This window comes from Abramis brama (genome assembly GCF_963993115.1).
Source record: "Abramis brama genome assembly, chromosome: 25".
NCBI classification, from domain to species: Eukaryota; Metazoa; Chordata; class Actinopteri; order Cypriniformes; family Leuciscidae; genus Abramis; species Abramis brama.
Window position 1 is genome coordinate 24453779 of NC_139987.1, and position 16707 is coordinate 24470485.

At 39.7% G+C, this 16707-nt stretch overlaps 1 protein-coding gene across 4 annotated transcripts in view; it reads left to right on the forward strand.

Moving 5' to 3' along the window:
- The first annotated feature begins 1507 nt into the window (after positions 1 to 1507).
- zmiz2 (zinc finger, MIZ-type containing 2) overlaps positions 1508 to 16707 on the forward strand; it is a 47098-nt gene continuing 31898 nt past the window's right edge. The window contains exon 1 of one of the 4 annotated variants that reach the window (XM_084104522.1): positions 1508 to 2215. The gene's annotated coding sequence lies outside the window, so the exon portion shown is untranslated. The remainder of the gene's footprint in view (positions 2216 to 16707) is intronic. The other 3 variants (XM_084104521.1, XM_084104518.1, XM_084104519.1) reach the window with 3 other exon arrangements.

The following is a 16707-nucleotide window of genomic DNA, read 5'->3' on the forward strand; positions in this document are numbered from 1 at the left end:
GCTCCATGATAGATTTTTTCAGGATTTTTTGATGAATAGAAAGTTCAAAAGAACGGCATTGATTTGAAACTGAAATCTTTTGTAACATTATACATTTCTTTACTGTCACTTTTGATCAACTGACCCCAAACTTTTAAACAGTAGTGAAAATTACAGAATGATCTAATTACTAATTATACAAACTGAGTAATTTCTTTAAAAAAAAAAAAAAAAAAAAAAAAACATGAGCAGAAAAAAATCAGCAGATGTGAAACTGCAGTGCTTGTCAGTAAAATAATAGCATTAACATGGGCTGCCTGCCAAATGTTCCCTGACTGAACATGTGTAACACAGCAACAGTGCGCCATTTTGGCTCAAGCATCCTCCCTAAAAAGTCATTTTATTAACATAACAATATGGTCATGTAGAGCCACAATGGTGGACATTCACGTGTCATATTCACAGAGTTCATCCATCATAACTGGAATCTGGTCTGGTCTCTACCCTACAAATGTTTTTTTTAATAAAATCAAATAAGTTACTTTTTATACACATTTTTTATTCTCTTAATAGTATGCTTTTAAAATACATTGAAAACCTGAAAAAATGTACCTTTTGTGACATGGAAAAATTTAACACCTTTCTTTTTGTTTCTGTGTAAGATCTTCTTGACATTAAAAATAAATAAATGTGTAATTCCATGGGGACTTTTCTGGGGGGGGGGGGGGGGTGTACAAAAAGTAGGCTATAACAAAAAGACAAACTAAGTCATTTTCCTTCATTGAAATTAAAGCTGAAATAAATTAAGATAGTAATAGCCGATTAGATGAAAAATCTAAACTTAAAAACTTAAATGAAAATTTAATTTGAAGGACTAAAATTACTAATACTAAAATAAAAATGAAAACTAGATTAAAAATACCCTATTAAAATAAAGTAAAATAGGCTACTAAAAGTGACAAAAGTGCATAACAAAATAACTTAAAACTAATGAAATGAAAATTAAAAGGTATTTTAGGCCCCGTTTCACAGACAAGGCTTAGATTAAGCCAGTATTAGGCCTTAGTTCAATTAGGACATTTAAGTAGCTTTTATAAACGTGCCTTAGAAAAAAAAAAACATTACTGGTGTGAATCTTGAGACAAAACAATGGCACTGCCATATTTTAAGATATATCAGTGCAAGTTGCTTTCAGCTAAAACAGCTCAAACATGCATTTTAGTCTGGGACTAGTCTTAAGTCTCGTCTGTGAAACCGGGGGTTAAAATATTAATAAATACGAAATATGCTATAGAAATGAAATAACACTTCAATTTTATACAAAAGACATACTTATAAAATATATTATAATAGCTTTAAACCTTTCAAATAGCCTCTTTAATGCATGTGATATATATTTTAATGTAAGCCTACAGGTGAGTCTACAATGAAGGGCACTTTATATTCACCATCGAGCGCAGCACAATCGTCACCCTCCCCAACCCAGCCTCGTTGGTTCGCTTCCTCGACGCTCCATTAATCGAGTCTCGCAACCGAAGGGAAGTCAGTCAGCTGGGGAGGGCGATGAGGGGGTGAGTGACAAAAAAAGAGAGAGAGAGAGAAAGAAAGAAAGAACGAACGAACGAACGAACGAAAGAAAGAAAGCAAGCAAGCAAGAAAGAGAAAAACTGCCTCTCTTTCTTCCGACAGAGCACCTCCATCCCCATGATCTCATGAATAAATTATAGCGACTCATTGTGCAATAGAGGGAGGAATGCAGTCGAGCAGACTCGCGCGCACACATACACATGCACGCGCGCGCAGGAGCAGCAGCAGAAGCAACACGAGAGCCGTCGCGACTCTTTGGATTTACACAAAAACATTTCATTAAAACAAACACATGCTGGGAGTCAGAAAGCGTAGGGTGTTTTATTTCGCAACTTATGGATCATATAAATAGAAATCCGCAAAGAACGGATACATTCACAAATAATATGATCCAGTTTTAACGGTTTTAACGTACTCGCACGGCTTCCGATTTCTGAGGAAACCTTAGCTATCCAAGAAAAGACAGAAACGGCTACGGTTTTATCAATTTTAACCCAGCGAGGATCGAACTAGATCCTGATCTCTATTTTGTGAACATTAAGAGAGGATTTTCTCACAAGGAAAGCCGAACACGGAATCAAATCCAGCCAACAGATCAACCTCGGGCAGCCGGAGTGGAAGGTGAGGACGGATCATTGGAGCTTTTTCAGTATGATCTCTTTCATCTTAGTATCTTTTTGCTTTGTGATTTTGATTTTGATTATTTTTGTATGTGCTGATTTATGTAGTGATATTTAGTGTGTGATCCAAGGCTCAAAGGTGTTAGGTTTCAATCATGCTTGGTGATTTGAATGGCCCTGTTCAGTCGTTTCCTGCTTTTCTTTACTTCTTTATTCCAGCTGTCAATTCGATAATCATATGCCATAAATATGTGTTGCCCCTCAAATGATTAAATAGAGTAACAAGGATGGACCCATGCACATGAGCTTACAGTAGAAATGTCTTCTGCTGGGACTAGAGTATGAATTAGGTAATCAGTCAGGGTTAGATGTTTAGAATTTTTATTAAAAGGGCATTAAATGTGTATTAAAAGAAAGAAATGACACTATAAAATCCACTCACTCAGGGTTGTTGTATCATTACTTTGCTCTGCTGCATGATTTGACTCTCATGCAATGTGGTTATTGTCTGAAATATGTGTGAAATAAGCAGCTAGACAGTGAATCTCAGTTTGAGCTGGTGCATTCTCAGTTTTTCTCAATGCAAACATGAGCAACATGGTTTTAAATCTGATGAGTGAAATGTGTGGCATGATATAGCACAGCTTTGATTAGATCAATCAGGGTGCTGTTAAGTGAATTTCACAGCTAAATGCATTTGAGACACTAGTGTTGCCTGTCACAGTGATCACTTCATTGTGGCTCTTTGGTTGAACGTGGTTTAAGTTGTTTGTTATGACTCTCAACCTCTGAATTTAGTCATTAGAGACCACAGGATCTGCTCCAGGAGATGTTTTTACACGTTAGTATCAGGGTGTGTGTGTGAAAGATGCTTGCTTTCCTTGTTTGAGTCGTCTTTTTTGGGATCTAAGCTGAGAAACCGAGTTGCTCCAGCATGAGAGGGGGGTTTTGCCTGTCGCATCACAATACCTTTTGCATTAGCATCATGATAGAGCGCTCCACCCAGATGCTTTACATACTGGCAGCACACCTACAGGCAGGTCGGTGTAGCGGGAGGCGCTTTAGGCCGGTAAAGACACAGCAGGTGAGATGGACAGATGGTGAAGGTGGTGCACAGAACCTCAGCGCCACTACAAACTCTGTGTTTGCAGGTCACAGACCAGGTAGGCGACAAATGCTGCGTTGCCCATCCCCAGGGGTCAAATGATGGCCACAGACATCCCTCGGCTGATTCTTCTATTTTTTTAAGCCCTAATTTGCATGCGTTGTCTCATTCTAAAACACCATCGGTGATAGATCACTCAATTATGATAAGGACCCAAGCCATCTGCTATTCTGGACAAACAGCATAGGGACTCTGACGTTCTTTGGGCTTTTAAAAGAAATAATGACGGCATTACTTCTCGTCATGAATATTTAACTCAGAAGGTTGCATTGTCTTTATATGTGCCCTATGTGTTGAGGAAATGTTTACTAAAAGCACTTCTGGTCGTGAGGAGTTGGTCAATAATTGATGGCAGGCCGGCCTCGGCAGTGTCAAGTAAAGCTTCGGTCCTGACGATGAGTGTCACGGCTTTGTGTCGGCTCTCTCTGGGGATACAGGCCTAAGTCTAATATTATTAAATGTGCTCGGAGTTTGTTTGCGCTTCTGTGGTATTATCAGGTAATATTTGCGTACAAGAGCGTTTGCTGAGTAAAAGCTCAGAGGTTTAACGTTTGAGAATTAAGAAAATAAGAAATTATTACTATTGTTATTGCTTAAAATATGAAACAAAATAAAAGGGATTACTATTTTGTAGTCATATTGATATATAATCAGAAAATGTTTTGGACAATTTGTTTCATCACAGTTTTCGATCCCCAAAAAAATCACAGCACCCCATCTATCCCCCGTCCCCCAAATTTGAATTTAAGCACCTGGATCACCATTACTCCTTTGTTTTTATAAATTGGGCTGTTGTTCGAAATAATACACTAGCATACTGGTGTATCTGGTGTATAGGCCTAATAGTTATGTACACCAGTGGTGAGTGGTGACTTCTTTGACCGCGTATGCTGGGTGGTGCGCCATGTCAAAAAAAGCCATGATATGTTGGTTTGGGGTTATGTAAGTGAGTGAGACCCTTGCGTTCGCTCTAAACAGTGTTAGCTACTCAGTTGCTTACTCTGACACACAGTAGCACAGTTAAAAGGATTCTTAATATGTTGGACCTTTTATTAAAAGTAGCCTAAGCCTACATTTACCTGTTGAGTTGAGACCAAGTGTGCTGCACAAGTCCTGAAAAGTGAAGCCAAAAAGTTTCGATCGCCCCCAGGTGACTGGTCCCAGTATAGGTCATAAACCCCGCCCTCTCCATGAAATCTGATGGGGTATGAGACTAACTAACCAATCAAATTACACTTCAAATTTTTTTTTTTTTCAAAGATGTATGATTTTTATCATGCTGATGTAAGTTCAGGTGTTCGTTTTTTAAATAAGTTTGATTTTAGTTATTTGATACTATAAAAACCAGGGTCCATTTTTTTTTACAGTCTATGGTTGAGACATGCCGTCACAAGCACCCGTTAAGAGCTGTGAATGTGATGGCTGAGTTAAAGGAACACGCCGACTTTTTGGGACTTTAGCTTATTCACCGTATCCCCCAGAGTTAGATAAGTCTATACATACCCTTCTCATCTCTGTGCGTGCCGTAACTCTGTCTGACGCACCCACCGCTAGCCTAGCTTAGCACAAAGACTGGAGGTAAACGGCTCCAGCTAGCATACTGCTCCCAATAAGTGATTATTTTGTTACTTATTGGGAGCAGTATGCTAGCTGGAGCCGTTTACCTCCAGTCTTTGTGAGACGAGAATAAGACGAGAGTCAACATCGGGAAGGCTTTCAACAAATGGAGAGATCTCCGGTCTGCACACACTAGGAAGCGCCCGCGCCCTCAGATCACTTGGACGTGGCTGTGTACAAAAGGTAAAAACGATATAAATACTGTTCGTTGGAATCTCCGGTCTGCTCTAGGGCTCAAACGGGATCCTCAGTTGGCTTTTTTCTTGATAAAACGGTAAGATATAGCCCAGTCTTTAATGTCTGATACGGCAAATCTATAACAACAAATGATGTAATAATCTATGAATATTACCTTGAGACATTTGAGTGTACTTTGTTGACCATCTGTGTATGGTATGATTATTATTTTGAGCTTTTACAAAGTAATAACAAAGTAATAACTTATATTGTTCATGAACGTGTTTCCATAATAATACAATCATAAGTGGATACAGTAAACACTAGGGGTGTAACGGTACGTGTATTCGTACCGGACCGTTTCGGTACAGGGCTTTCGGTTCGGTGCACGTGTGTACCGAATGACCGAATGCAATATTTTGTGTGCGCAACATAGGTACATTTTCATGTTTCCACACGAACATATTAAGTGGCGGAAGTCTCCGCGTTCAGCGCAAATCCCGCCCTGCAGCTGATTCTAAAGTTTTACCCGTCGTCACTGTAACCTAAACCAATGAAATCGACTGCAGGGCGAAAAAAAGCTTTTCCGCTCCGTGTGCGTGTGTGTGTGTGTGCGCGCGCTGCACTCTCTGCTCAATGTTCAATGTTTGACTCCGTGTTTGCGCTGCGCTTTCTGCTAATCTCTAATCGATTCCCAGCCTTAATTTTTAAATATGAGCAGGCCTACAAGCTGGGATTGGTAATGCTGCACTGTAATCATAGTTATTTATTTATATTTTTCATTAAATTTATTATGTGATATTGGTTTGAGACTGAGAGTATTTTATTTAGTGGAGAACTTTGCAGCAGTATTTTATTTCTTATTCTTTTTTTTTATTTTATATATATTTTATTATATTTTATTAAAAAGTGTAAACAAATTGTTAAAAAAAAGTTTATAGTTATAAACAACCTGCAGTTTAATGTTTGCATTTCTTTCCCTTACTGTACCGAAAATAAACCGAACCGTGACTTTAAAACCGAGGTACGTACCAAACCGTGATTTTTGCGTACCGTACCCCCGTTTTCCCCTCAGACATAAGTGTGTAATTTACTCAAATGCCTTTCCTTTCACATATTTAAAATGACTTGCAGATTTATAACTTTATTACCTCTGAAGACATTATGACTGTAAACAAAAGATTTGTGCGGCTGATGCTCCTTTGGTTATGAACAGCTCGTGCAAGCGTGCGTGTGGTCCATGAGCGTGCACACCTCTGGTTGCAGTTTCGCTTGTCGCCAGAGGGGGCATAGTTCTGCAAAAACTCAGAGACTTGCGCAATGCACCTTTAAACTACAGTAGTCAACATTTGAAGTGGATCAAAACATTTAATCAAAATTATACATGAATTTTGAACAATACCCATTCTTCTTTTAGGGCAACTTTGATTAACTTTTTTTTTTATCCACTTCAATTGTTGACTACTGTAGTCTAAATCACAGAGACATTTGTGTTCTTCGCTAAATTCAAGCACTTTTCACTTGATCTCACGGCACTGTTTAGTGGTCACGTGATCGAGACCGTTCAGCGAGTAAACGAAACTGCTCTAGTAAGCTCGCGCCGCGCTCCCATTTGAACATTAAGCCAAGCGGATAAATGGTCTGTGTGGTGCGGTTCAAATGAGCAGTGCTGTTTCGTTACGCTATTTCGTTACGTTTGCATGATAGAAAAACAGGACGCGGGTCAATATATTATGTTTTCTATATTTGGATATTATGTGCACTTGCGCAGCAGAGTGAAATTACACTTGGGTACTACTGTATGTGTGTTGCGTGAATGCGGGTTTCTGCTATACTTGCAAACGGTCTGTCGAGGAGACAGCGGATTCCGATCCATTCATTTGCCGCTCTGATTGCACATGATATTTGCACGATTACACTGCACGCTCACTCTCGCTCGCTCGTATCCAATGTAAAACATCACCATTGTCATCCCTTACATGTGTTTTGTTGAACTAATTGACTTCGAAACGTGTGTGCTGGTGACTCTGCTTCCTGAACCAGTGCGCCCTGAGTCGCTTTCACATTCACGCGAATCGCCCCACAGTTTCAGTGCAACCGAACTTCTACAGGTAGTCTTGGGTTCGGTACCATCGGGTCCGCATGACCGCTTTCATGCGTACCGTGCCCCGTTTCGAACTAAACTACCAGTGTGAAAGCACCCTTAGACTCCACACACTTCTGTCATACTTTTGAACTCTGTTTGAGTTGACACTCATGACTCATATCAAGTCTTTTCATCTGACTTTAATTGACTTGTTAATGATTAGTAGCTTTCATGCACGTGTCTCAGCTATAACAGTAGACCACAGCCATTAGCATGCCATGTCTTTGAGGATAGGAGCCGTGTTTTAAAATAGAGTCATTGCACCCGGAAACCTATCGCTTTATTTTTTAACCTTGGTTTGTGCAAACACTGTGCTTGACCTTGGCTCAGATTGGGAGTGTGAAGACAGCAGTTTTGTAAGGGATGTGTCAACAGAGGCCCTTCTGTACGAACAAAAGGATGAGCAGGTAATTTAATCCAGGACCGCACACAATGACGAATAAAAGGCCGCCCAGGAAGAGCGATTCCTTCAAACATAAATCTGTTCCTGTTAATTTAGCCCATTTATTTTGAGTCCTTAAGTTGAGCTATGTTCATAATGGCTTAATCACATGCATTCTGTACAATTTCTATGTGCCATATTACATGAATGGCTTATTGCATGTGCTAAAATACACCCAGAGCACACTGTTTGAGAGACTGTATCCCTCAATGCAATTCCCTCAACCTGACTTTGAATGAATCAGCGGAGGGTTGCACGATTATTCGAAATAAAACTATAATCGTGATATGGCTTAGTGTGATTATCAAATCGCAAATGCTGCAAATTAATTAAAATATATGCACCTCGTGTTGCATTTGGGAATGCAAGATTGGTGCCAACCATCTTTCCCAAAATTGTTATGAGAAGCGCTCAAAAAGAAAAAGACGCTTTGAGTGCCACAATAAAACACTGATGGTTTAACATTTTAAATGATTTTAACAGTGAAAATACTGCAATAGTAATATTCCTTATTTTGTTTAGAAATAATAATTAAATAAAGAGATGTAATGCTATTTTATAGGCATATTGATGTATAATCAGAAGAAAAAACAACCCCCCCCACACACACACTTATTTTAAGTGGCGATGCTATCAGAAAAATGTAACAGAAATCTAAAGCCCTTATCAGATGCAACATCAGTCACAGTTTTTACTCAAAAGTAGGTTCAAAATTCAATGTTTTCTTTATTGTTAACTCAATGTCACTTGCGGCGTTAAACGTGCCACGTAGTGAGAGTAAGTGATGAGTGATGACAGTGTAGCACACAAATCTTTATGGTTGCATGCTATGTTTAAATCACATGTAAACCATATGATTTGCGCAGTGTGCAAGTAGTAATAAATGTTTATATTATAGCTTTAAAAATTGGGAGAAATCTTTAATCTAGACATGGAGCATGTTAACATTTAGCCTGCTGGTGGTCGGGAAGGTTGAGCGCTGTTTGGTGCTTGTGAAGGCCGAGTAATGCTCTAGATTGCAGCAATAAAAGCGCGCACAGACACATTCACAGCCGTGCCCTCTCTTTTCTGTCTGCCTCACTGTTTCAGGACTCTGGGGGAGTTTCTTTTTATATCCACAGAGTGAGCAAAGCATGCAGTGTTGAAGTCAATGTCCCTGCCGCATGTAAGGATCTAGCCAGGCTATATTTGGTGTGCTGAAACACAGCTTCAAAAAAAAAAAAAAAAACTTCCGTTACGTCAATTTCCTCTCTTGAGTTCTGCGGTCATCAATTGCGGCGGATTAAATGTCTGAGCGGTCCGAGAGACCGCATGAAGCGCGGACCCCCGCGGTCCGCCTGGGGAGAGATGTGGTTTAAGGGTTTAATGGGATCACATGACAGCGGAGTAAAGGGGGCTGCTTTGTGATTAAACATTAAGATGTTGAGGTACAGATCAATGCAATCGATGTTCGAGCTTCTCCATGTCCGTTTTCTCTCCCTGGTCCCTGGCTAACCGCTATAAGACGCAGATTAATATGGCCTCTTTGTTGTTGGGCATGTTATGTCATGGAGGAAAACACACGTGCACTAATCTAAAATGAGTTTTTATGTAGCTAATGTGTGGGATGCAGTGGAGACGTGCATCAGGGAGGAGATCTTGCATTAACACCATTCAGGCGTTGCTCGAGCGGCATGCTAACAGGCGGGTGACGACATTACAGAACAGCCTGAAGATCATCGGATAGGCCTGGCAGTAATCCGCCTGCGGTTTTGCCCCAGCAGACAGTGCATTAGAAGACAGAGATGCCTAACCTCTTATTGACTAGCTGTGTACATGCATGCACAGCGTAACCACTCGCTGCTTTATTAACCACACACCTCTGCCAGATCATAACGAGAGGGCAGAGGTCATAAACCTGGATTTTCAAGACTGACAAATTAGATGTTTCGGATTCAATATACCGTTGCACGTGTTTTCTCTACTATTTACATTCCAAAACTGACTGTATTTACCTGAATACTCGAAGTTTTAATCATTTTGTTACTTTAAAAATAAGTTTTTTAATATTTCAATGTAGCTTTAATGTATTTTAGTTTTAGTGCTTCAACATAACTTTATTATCTGATAACGTTGGCACTGAGATCCGGAGGCTTCATACCCTCACTAATGGGCGAGTGGTGGCGGGATCCTCGTCCACGAGCGAAGCTTCTCCTTCAAAGGCCACGTCGGTAGTGGAAGCACATCTAACGGGATTAAAGGAGGAGAGATGATTCCACAGCCCATCATTTCAAAGAGTCGGTGTGAGTAGTAAATTCCACTTCCAGAGGTATATAGAGGGTGGTAATGGACGCTGGAGACGGACGAGCGCACCGGCGGGGTGGGGGGTGGACGCTCTTTCCCTTTCAGTGCAGCTGCCGTTTGCTCTGCAAATTGATGTTCTTCACTCCCCCCCCCGTATGTTGGGATATGCAGGAATAGCTTTGATCTCTTTTGGGCTGCAGGTTTTTTTTTTTTTTTTTTGACCACTCACGCAAATTGCTCCTGTAGGGACTGTGGCCCGAGGACTGTTTATTCGGCTGTAACTGCAGAGAAAGGTAAAGACACTTTGTCTCGGATATCAATGTGCAAGGGTCGCAGGGGTCACCCCAGAGTACCTTTCCACCAGCTGTTAGGAATCCTGGGAATGTGTGTTAAAGGGGTGCTCATCTAGACAACAAGCAGCTAATGGTTTCACTCACGTTTTTTTGGCCAATCTTGTGATTCAGACACACAATTAGCTGCGGTCATCCGCACGTCCATATGCTACACACCCTGCCAGATTGTGCGAAGACTCCTGTGAAAAGTGACAATGTGTGGTAATTCATTCGACTGCATTTTTTTAAATAATGGTGATTACCCCCCAAATAAAAAATAAAAAAATAAAATTTGGGTCCCTTCCGTCATTTTCTTAAAACAACAACTTACAATGGAAGTAAATAGGGCAACAAAAAAATTCTGAAGGATATGAATATTTAAATGTGAAACTTAATTTTTTACATTATTTACAATAATTCTTCTGTTTAAACTATTAAATCTGTACAGCTGTTTAAATCATATTTTTTTTGCATTTAAAGATTTATGGCGTTCAGTTTTGTTTTAGTATTATGTATTTATATACTATTATAATATTTATTTATTACATTTTATTTTACTTTTTAGTTTTCATTTTAAGTTTAGTTTAAGTTTTAGTAGTTTTATTTCATGTTTTTGTCATTTTTATTCGTTTTTTAATGTCAGTTTTAGTAATTTTAGCACTTCAGCTTATTCTATTTCAGTTAGTTGTCAAGGCAACATGTCCAATTATTTAGGTTTTACATCTAATATTCATATTTTTTAATATTCAATAGCTTTATTTCAGTTACCAAAAAAGATTTTTAATAGTTTTAGTTAACAATAACATTTTCATTGCAAAAAAAGTTGTAAAATTGTGTATAGCTTTATACAGAGAAAAGGTTAGTAACAAATAATACAGATTGGCCTTATTCACATCCATTAAGTGCCTCATTGTAACCCAGTTTTTTTTTTAGGAGGGAAAATCATTATGCTACAAATGCTGTGGATTGAGCTTAACTTGCATTGTACACTTTTATTATCTCTAGTCCACTAGTTTGTCTCAGTGGGAGAAGGGGTAAGGCGTCGATTTCCGCCTCTTATTTTTAGTTGACTGTGGTGACAGCTGGTACAGATAAGGAGGATTAGATGCTGTGTTCAATGTCTTGTAATACACACTCCCAAATACACTACTGTATTGGTGTTTGGCCACCTGAGAAAAGGCTTAGACACACTATGGCAGTTCAAACACCAAGCAGCAAAGTGTCTCTCTCTCTGTAACTTCTTTCATCCTTCCTTCAGGCACAGACAACCAAAAAGAAACATATTTGTATTGACAGCTCTGAATGTTTCTAATCTTGTGCGTGTCTGCCGGAGGGACGCTGACTGAGCATCCGCCTTTTGATAAGAGTCTCTCTGTCAAGGGAGTTTTCTGACCTCTCTGCGCAATCTAAATGGCTTTCTCAGATTTTTTTAATGTTCACCCTTAATGATGAACATGCTAGCGAACCAGTAAAGAGAGAGAACCATAGTAGTTTAAGAGTTTAACTAAAAGTGAAAATTTGTTACTACAAACTGGTATGGCTTTCTTTCTTCTGCGTAACACAAAATAAGATATTTTGATAAAAAAATAAAATTGTTTATACAATGAAAGTCAATGGGGTCCAATTGTTTTTTGAACAATCACTTTTATTAAAAGGACAAAAACATTCTTTAAAATATCTTCTAAAATATCTACCATGCGACATGAGGCTGAGGATACATTTTTGTGTGAACTGTCCCTTTAAATTTGTAGGGCAACATCAGCGTTGTGGTTTAGCGGTTAGCACATGTATTCAGACACTGTAGCGCTCATACTAGTGATATTACAGCTACATTCAGGTACGGATCATTTACTATCCTCTTTGTGTACTAGACTGAAAATAATAGTAAAATTAAATCTATATATCAAATAAATAACATGACGCACAAAACATGAGCTGTCGTTCTTTAAACGGGCCGCCCGTAACTGATAACACCAGAATCAGATCAGAATGATGACAGGGTTGTATGTTGCAGGAAAACCGGACGTGTTGTCAAAATGAATGTTTCCTGCGGTCTCATCTGCAATGTCAGCCGCTGTGTAATCTTCCCATCAGGTTCGCGCCGGGCTCTGACGCAGGTCCTCCACCGCTCTGCCCTGCCACAAGGCAACTCCCAGAACAGGCTTGTTTCCATCTAATCTGGCCACCAGAGAGTAGCACTCTGTGTCATTCACACCCTCCATATGGCGCACCTCCCCGTATGAGGACGGCAAGGCACAATTCCTCATTATAAAGACAAAAAGAGGGCAAGGGGGGGTTGGTAAAGACCCTTGCGTGCGAAATGCACATGATATTGTTGGCCATACAACATAATTTGATGGTAATTTGGTGTTGTTGTAAAATAATCAAATTGAATTGGAACAGAATAAAACTATATATATAGTTTTATTAGAGAGAGAGAGACATTTTTTACGTATTTATTTATATATAACATTATTACATATATATATATATATATATATATATATATATATATATATATATATATATATATATATCCCATATATATATATATATTATATATATTATATGGGATATAATGATATTGATATATACATTTAAATATGATCGTATTAATTTTTCTTCAACTGTTTAAATATTTATTTATTTACTGTTAATTATTACTTTGAATTTTAGCAGTTAAAATTTTGCACTTTCTTGTCAAGTAAAGTGTTATATGCATTTGATCAACATTTACAACTTAGTGAGAGAACCTAAAAACAAATAATTATTAACAAATTACCTAATTTACCAATTTAATATAGCCTAAATTAAAAACATAATTAACAAATAATATTGTGGGGGTAGAAATCTATTTTTGACACCCTGGCTTCTTTTATCATTCAGTTGATCATTTGCATTAGTAGTGCGCCGCAGCTTTTGAGTCTGATTTGAATTACAGGCAAATCTATCGATCTGCGACAACCCGAAATTCTCCTTTCGAGTGCACGTATGGCTCCACACAAGCCTTCACACGAGGCCGTCTTTCTGCTGTAATGAGCTCCTCCTCAGGCTGTGCTGGTGTTGTCTGGTTACTGTGGAGTGGACACGACCCAGCAAGGTCGCTCGGGTTAATGGATTCTCTGTTCTCAGTGACAGGGACACCGTGGGCCCTGATAGATGCCTCATTAGCCCTGCATCTCTATCCTGCCTTCTGTGAGCGAACAAAGCGGATGGTGAAGTCAAAGAGTCTTATTGTCGAGACGAGAAAGTTGTTGTGCAACAGACTGCCGACTCGTTTACAGCAACAGACTCCGTGTCTTCATGCTTTCGCTTAATAATTTACTGATTGGCATCGGCTGAAATGGCATGTTTGTTCTTGCTTCTTGTTAGTGAAGGTTATCGTTGCACTCTTGCCAAGACTTTGTCCATAATTGATATGCAGAACCCAAGTCATTGGGTTCTTCAGAGTTATCTTGAGTCATTTTTTCTTAGAAAGCACGTCTGAAAGAAGCCATGCAGAAATGTTCATTATAAAACGCTGTTCTAACTTTCTCACCTAGATGAAAGTGCAAGATGCAAGTTTCTTGACAGCAGCACCACCCAGGATAGGGACCTGCCTTAACTTGCTTTTACAAGTGCTTTCCTAAGTATCCCGAGATAGATTTGTCACACTAATGCTTTTAACACTCTGCAATTTCTGGGTGAGAACAAAGGTGACTGGCGTTCGGGCCCTGTGTTGCCCTTAGCCCCGGCTGGCACGATGACAAGGTGAGAGTCTGGACAGAGACTCGCGGAGGCTGTTGGACCAGAACGGCTAAGCCAGCATCACCTCTTCATCTGCTCGTGACAGACAAAACTAACAGGGTGTCGGGTTCGGCTGACCCTTACCCCCTTGCCTTCATCATAAGCCGACTACTGAATAATCCATCATACCGTAAACTTTTTTGACAGCCCCTTAAACCTGCTAGTCTTGAACCAGGAACCAGTACAGTCAGAGATCAGGGGCCGCATTCACGAAACATTCTTAAGAATAAAATTCTTCTTAACTTCCATTTTCTTCTTATTTTCTAACTTAAGAAAAAAGATAAGAATATTTTGTGTTCCCAAAAAATCTTCTTAAGAACGTTCTTATCTTTTTTTTCTTAAGATTGTTCTTAAGACAAAATGTAAGAAAAATTTAAAATCTTGAAAAGAATGTTCTTAAAAATCATCTTAAATAACTTCTTAAAGTTAGGATAATAGGCATTTACTGGGTTGCTACTTTAATTTTCCTGTCCTGTTTATTACTTGACATCCAAGCATAATAGACCTTATTCAGAGCAGCGCCTCGAGAGGTATGAAAGCGAGGCTGTGAGGGATAGACTCGCTGTGTTTTCAATGGCATCCGCTGTAAAAAGCTCCTAGATCACTTATAATTTTCCACAGCTCATATTGTCTGGGGTTTTTTGTCTACTGAATTTCCTCGGAAAGATATTTTTGCAGTGTTTCGTCAGCAGAACAATCCAATAACAGTACAACCCACTGAAGAGATGCACACACACAGCCTCGCTTTCATTCCTGTTAAAAAATCAATGATAGCGCCGCTGTGAACAAGGTCTAAATCAAACCAGTTTGTGATGGCTTAAAAGTGAGCAGTTACATTACTTTGAATGTTAAGATCTCAAAACTAGGAAACTCTGAAGACTCTAGCGCTCTGAAATTCAGACACTGAAGCCTCTTTTACATCGAAATCGTGTCGTGCCTGTTTAGATGGAAGAGAGGTTTCAGTGCCTGAGATTTTGAGCTGATGGGGAATGCCCATCACTCAGTTGATCTGGGATATGTTTGGTTTGTATCTGTTGGCCCTGACAGCTTTACCCACACAGGTGCTCTCAGAGTCTGCTCCGTGTCTGTGTGAGTGATGGAGAAGCGGTATTCCTGGCTTTCCTCCACCTCGGATCTCTTTTTTAGACAGCTTTCACACTCGCTGATCGTGAACGTCTTGCATGCGCACCCAGTAGATGTGTGAGGAGAGAGGTCACGGAGTGTGCGTCTGGTTAAGGGGGTGTGCGCTTGTTTGTCAGACTGAAACCGTGAGTCAGGGCAGGGGTGGGACACACTGACACACTCTGACACTGTGTAAAGCCCCAGCAGAATTGCAACTGACCTGTTCCTCTGACGTTGTTTAGCCACGTACAGTCACTGGCTCCTCTCGCAAGCCTTGACCACAATACACCCACAACCTGAGAAAACAGAGGTGTTGCACTTTTACTTCGAACGGACCCCTCTGACTAACGCTTTGTCACATGTCTGTGTTAGTTCATGCTAGGCTACTTGGATGCTCATGTGCTGTAACTTCCTGTAACCGCAGAATGTTCTTCCTGCCTTCTGAGCGCTGATTTCCTCTTCTTCCTCTCTTTAGCTGATTAGCGGGTCGGGACTTATGAACACGCACAGGGTTTATACACCTGCCACTGCAAAGGACCATCATTCCTTGCCAAATATTGCCTGAAAAACTGATGCTTGCAAGTGTCTGGAAAGCCAGTGTTACTTGACATACAGTAGAATCGTTGTGTGGTTGAAGATGTATATTGATGAAGATGTATGTACATATTATTAATATATAATACATAATCATTTCATACATAGTAGCACTTTCACAATACACATACACACAATACACACTTCAAAGGAGCTTTACAGAAATGCATGAGTCCACATTATAATCTCACACACTCGGTATGATATATATATATAAAACATAATTTGTTTATTAGATATTGGCTAATTTGATAATGCTTTTAAAATTCAAATCCATTTTGCAAATTTTGTTCCTAGAAAAGTCCCTGGATTTCATCAGGGCTTGGTGGTGTGACCATGAACGTTTTGCCCCTTTGGAAACAGGGCAGGTGTTGTTGGGTTTTTTCACATTTCAAGCCGCACCTCACCATGAATGGACAAAATAAATGAGCGAAAAGGCAAATTGCTCAATTAGTTGCAAATGCTTTGGGGTGTGGACGAGCCTTTTCATCAAACTTTACTTTTTTGTGGTGTTGTGGACGCACTCAGCCCAGGCTCTGTGAGCTGTCTTTGTGAAGAGCCTTGTCATGATGAGTCCCATGATTAAAGCTAGTCATCAGCAGGGGAGCTTCTTTATGCAAGCGTGTTTGTTGCTTTGCGTGAGTAGGGCTTGTCACGTTCCCTAGAATAAGATATGGATGAACCTTGCTCGTTTTCAAGTCCCTCAAATTGATTTGAGAGGCCACCCACTGATCTGTAGGAACGAAGCATTTGTATAGCGCTTTCATATGTGCTACTGTACACCCAATGCGCTTTAAAATCATGTCAGGGGTCTCTCCTCAACCACCAAGTTTCGGTACTAAGGAAGCATCGCATTT